Source organism: Thermobia domestica, chromosome 8 (assembly GCF_964235325.1).
Source record: "Thermobia domestica chromosome 8, izTheDome1.hap1.1, whole genome shotgun sequence".
In the NCBI taxonomy this organism is placed as follows: domain Eukaryota; kingdom Metazoa; phylum Arthropoda; class Insecta; order Zygentoma; family Lepismatidae; genus Thermobia; species Thermobia domestica.
Window position 1 is genome coordinate 117795054 of NC_137461.1, and position 6016 is coordinate 117801069.

The window sequence follows — 6016 nt, forward strand, 5'->3', positions numbered from 1 at the left end:
TTACTTTGATTTTTGAAATATCCAACTCTTTTTAGAAACAAAGACCAGTTCCTTTTTAATATCTTAGTCAAAAGATGAGTCAAATGAATACATGTTATATCAGAAAACAGCAGAACGTTTTCAAATATTTTTGCTTTGATCATGCTAATATCAATGTTTCATATATATATATATATATATATATATATATATATATGGGGTGTCTCACCTAACCTTGCGACCTCAAATATTTCCCAAATAAAAAACAATTTGACAAATCTGGTTAAGCAAGAATGTATACTCATGACAGGGGCCATAAAAGTTTGTAAACAACAAGTGCCCCCAGAGGTCCCATCATAGGGCCCCAGGGGACAACTTGAAAGTTTTAAATGGAAACTCCCTATTTTTGTTGCAGACTCGAATTTGGGATCGAAAATACTCAAATTTTACTTGATATACTTTTCGTTACCCGCCTAAATGGCGTTGTAATCCCAAAAAAGAAATATCATTGTACGCTACCTGGGATTGATAATAAACTAAATTTCAAATAAAAACGCCCTATTTTTATTGCAGATTCTGATTCTATGATCAAAACTAAGCAACTTTTAGTTGAAGCAATTTTTCGTTATTCTAATAGATGGCGCTGTAATCACACACAAAAAAAAATGAATATCATCATACGTACGTCTCCTAACTTTGCAACCTCAAATATATTCTAAATAACAAAAAAAAAAAAAAAAGTAACAAATCTAGTTACGTAAGTATGTACACATGTCAAGGACCTATAAAACTGTGTAAACTACAAGTGCCCCCAGGGGTCCCATCATAGGGCCCTAGGGGCCAATTCGAAAATTTCATAAGAAAAACCTTATTTTTATTGCAGATTCTGATTCTACGATCAAAACTAAGCAACTTTTTCTTGAAGCACTTTTTCGTTATTCTAATAGATGGCGCTGTAAAAAAAATGAACATCATCGTACGTACACCCCCTAACTTTGAGGCCTTAAATATTTCTGAAATAACAAAAATGTAATAAATCTAGTTACGTAAGAATGTATACATGTCAAGGGCCTATAAAATTCTGTAAATAATTGCCCCCAGGGGTCCTATCATAGGTCCCTATGGGCCAACTTGAAAATTTCAAATATAAACTTCTATTTTTATTGCAGATTCTGATTCTACGATCAAAACTAAGCAACTTTTACTTAAAGCACTTTTTTGTTGTTCTAATACATGGGGCTGTAAACGGAAAAAAAAGAATATCACCGTACGTAAGCCTCTAACTTTGCGACCTGAAATACTTCTGAAATAAAAAATGTGACAAATCTATTTAGGTAAGAATGCACACATGTCAGGGGCCTATAAAATTCTGTAAACAACAAGTGCCCTCATGGGTCCCATCGTGGGGCCCCAGGGAACAACTTGAAAGTTTTAAATGGAAACTCCGTATTTTGTTGCTGTCTCGAATTTGGGAACGAAAATACTCAAATTTTACTTGAAGTACTTTCCGTTACCCGCCTAAATGGCGCTGAAATCCCAAAAAAGAAATATCATCGTACGCTACCTGGGATTGATAATAAACTAAATAACTCGGGAAATACACGTGCAATCAAAAAGCACGAAATATGTGACCAGTATTTTAAAAAGGCTTAGCATAAAACAAAATTGCTTTCATTTCAATGCGACCTTGGTAGACAATTACGATATGGAAAAGAAAGATTTTGTGTTTTGCAACAAAAACATCTTCCCTAGAATTGTAAAGGCCAAATAGACCAATATGTTCGTTAAATATCACGTGGCATGGACAGATTAAATAAAATCATTATTTCACACTAATACACAAAAGCACAAATGACAAAGGAGATTTCACAGGAGAACAAATTTACAAAACCTGGATAAAGCGCAAAGAAACTTAATTGATATACTGGACTATTTAAATGATCTTCACCATTTCAAAGGTTAGTAACTCAACTTTGTTTAGTCACAATGACTTGCAGCTTATGTTAAATTAGAGAAAACTCAAAATTATTTTTTGTTTATAAACACATGCGTGTTGTGTTCCTTGTCAAAGCTGCTCAAGATGAGTGCAGTTTGTAATTCAACATACATCAGTTTGCCAGTATAATTCTTGGCACACTCTTTTTTTACATTCCAGAGGCAGTAAATCCATATGCTTCTTAAATAGGTTCTCAAAGTTCAGTTAAATTGTTAGGGAGGGGGACTGATACACTTGGATTTAACATAACCCTAACTTCGTTGAAAATTCTGTTCCACATGAAAGTAGAGAATAAAGAAACGTTGTCCTGTCTTCGTTTCCTGCTATCTAAAATTACTGTTACTCTCGTTAGAGGGAATGCGTAACTACACATCAGCTTTACCAGCCATATAGTGTCTTCTCGTTTTTTTTTTTTTTTTTTTTCGAAGAACTTGATTATCATGAGTCCCCTTGCCTCTCTCGAGTTGGTTGTCTAAAATTGCCAGATGAACAAAGTGTAACTGATATTTCACAACATACGCTCAAACTGCAAACCTTTCTTGGTCTGGCAGTGAGCAATTCGATGGTAAAACACAAATACTGCATTCCTGGTGACGTTCAGTTCAATAAGTGCAACTTCAGCAACAACCATTTGACGAAAATTATCCAAAGTGGTTGGTATTGTTTGATATAGAAAAAATACTCGGAGTTTTAGATAAACCCAGAAAAGTAGTATAGCAGATGTAAATCAGGGAAACAGAGAATGAGTTCGGGCCACCGAATCTCACCTCCTTTGCAAATCCGTTATTTAGGAAATTCCGTGTTAAGAAATTGCTACATATTTACACAGTTGTGCAGTCTTGTACATCTTACTGAAACCATCTGTGGGCAAAATTGTCTTCTGCGGTATCTCTTATTGCTGGAACTATTTGGTTTCGAAGTATCTCCTCACTCAGTTCAGAAATCAAATTGTTATTAATAAAAAAGGACCCAATTATTATATATTTAGCACCGCCGTCTAGATATTCAACTTTTCAGGATGTAGAGTGTGTTTGAAAAGACCAATGAGGTAGTTGTCAAATCAAAACATGCTATTACGTCTGTTAATGTAACCGGTTAGGTGGAAGTGCCTTCATCAGAGAACACAATGCTGGTAAGAAACATAGGATCATCATTGGTTTGTTTCATCATATCTTTACAAAATTCTACACGGCGATCAAAGACATCTTCATTCAGTTGGTGTATCACATGAAATTTGTATGGGTAGAACTTCATTTTCTTTAACATTCTTCTCGCAGACATGGACTAATGTCATATTGTTCCGCAGCTTTGTGAATGCTAAGTTGAGTATTTTCAACAAATGACTGCAACATCAAGCTGTTTGTCGCCGATTTCGGACGACCAGGAATGTTACAATCCTTTATAGTTACCGTTTTCTTGACGCGCCTTACGATACACTCGACAGTAGGTCTCGAAATGGGATTGTGTGGAACGCGAATTTTTTCGTTAAAAATTACCCTTACTTCAGCACATGACCTTCGGTTATTGCCCATCCTCGTATCATCAAGAGCGTTAGAACTATACTTTGAGAGCAGTTGAAATACAGTAGAAATATAGTTTGAGTGTTGAGAGGTTCTCTGTAATAACGCCTACTGCTACCAATATCTAATCATGGCTTCTACGTTGCTGGACCGTAATTTACAATCAACCATAAGTATTACAGAACATGACATAGGGGTGACACATATGTGTCTTCAGGTCGAATGTTATTTGTTCCACTAAATTTGTAAGAACCCATTTGCTCTCTTAGATCTACCGATCAACTTTACATGTTCATATTTACTTCCACTTCTCAAGTGGAATTATATGCAGTTTCAAATCATATCGTAACTATGCACATCTACATAACCATAACAATAAAATAACGATGTTCTTTTAAACTTTAATATATCCACCGATCAATCTTAGGTGTTCACTTTCAATGTTATCTTTCAGGTAAAATCACATGGTCAATATTCAAATCAAATCGCATTATACATATCTACATAAACATGGCAAAAATGAATAACCTTATTCTCTTTTGACACTATGCCCGATTATTAATTGAAACTTTATGGCCCAACGGAGAGCTAAAGTAAATCAACTTTCATAGTGTCCACAAGCTCACAGAAAAAATATCAGTTCTTGAAGAATATTATTATCACAAACTTGTGTTCTAACTTTGTTTGCAACTCTTAGCAACAACATCACGCAGCATATACAGTTCTTAAACCATCTCTTTATTTATCAACCTCAGGTACAACGATATTATTATTTTTGCGATTTATGTGTTATCTAGCAGGACAACGAAAAAGTACTTAAACGAAAAGTTGCGTATTTTCGGGCGCAGTATCCGAATCTGCATTAATGGACTGGATATCTATTTGGAATTTTGGGAAGATGAAGATAACTTCATTTTATGTTAGTTGGATAGATCTTTTAAAATGATTCGACACGTACTTAAATTGCAAATGTATTTCTCGGGGTATTTAGATTATCACTAGCCTTGGGTGACGTACAAGGGTACGATGATATTCAATTATTTTTGCTACAGCTCCACCTAGTAGAATAACGAAAATGTACTTCAATTAAAGTTTTTTTTTATTTTCGATCGAAGAATCAGAATCTGCAATAAAAATAGGGGGTTTCTATTTAAAACTCCCAAGTTGGTTTCCGGGGCTCTATGATGGGACCCGTGGGGGCACTTGTTGTTCACAGAATTTTATAGGCCCCTGGCACTCTTAGGTAAATAGATTTGTTACATTTTTGTTATTTCGGAAATATTTGAGGTCGCAAAGTTAGGGGACGTACGTACGATGACATTTTTTTTTTTACGATTACAGCGCCATCTATTAGAATAACGAAAATGTGCTTCAAGTAAAAGTTGCTTAGTTTTGATCGTAGAATCAGAATCTGCAATAGAAATAGGGGGTTTCCATTTGAAATGTTCGAGTTGGCCCTGGGGCCCTATCATGGAACCCCTGGAGGCACTTGTAGTTGACAAACTTTTATAGAACACTGACATATGTACATTCTTACGCAACTAGATTTGTTACATTTTTTGTTATTTCAGAAATATTTGAGGTCACAAAGTTAAGGGACGTAGGTACGATGATATTAATTACTTTTACGATTACACCGCCATCTATTAGAATAACGAAAAGGTGTTTAAGTAAAAGTTTCTTAGTTTTGATCGGAGAATCAGAATCTGCATTAAAAATAGGAGGTTTCCATTTGACATTTTTTTGTTATTTCGGATATATTTGAGGTCCGCAAAGTTAGACGAGACACCCTGTATTTATTTATATATATATATATATATATATATATATATATATATATATATATATATATATATATATATATATATATATATATATATATATATATCCTTTCTCGTTTTGCTTCCAGGGAAGGTGAACGCAAAAAGGCATGTTTTGGGGAGACTTGTATTTGCAGCGAAACAATTAACAAATCCTGTAAAGCAGATGGTTAATCATCTGTAGTTATGATATTCTCCTATTTCTATCGCTTTTCAAATTGTTCTAGATTGAACATAGAAATAATGTAGTACATGTGCAACTTAAACTTACAGTAATTTTCTATATTGTAGCTATTTTCTTTATCTACAACAAAATTATCATATGCATACTGCAATATTATCGTTCAATTTCTGCCCTGACTGGCAAAAATCCAAGGAAAATGATTCAGACCTAAAGGAATTTCGTAATGATCTAGGTTCATTTTTTCGGACTTTGTCTCTGGAAGGTATTTTAGGTTACCTTCAACAGAAGTGTATATAACCTCCTTTTAGTTGGCTTGGTATATTTGTGATCGTTCCTTTATAGCCCAGTGACAGTAAGAAAACATTTGCTACTTATTTTCTAATGGGAAAATAAAACATTTATATATGCTTCTTTATACTCATGTGGTAGTAGAAACCGCTTCTTGCCTTGTTTTCCAATAGGAATAACGCATATTTATGTACATTTCTTTATATCCTTGTGACAGTAAAGAAACACA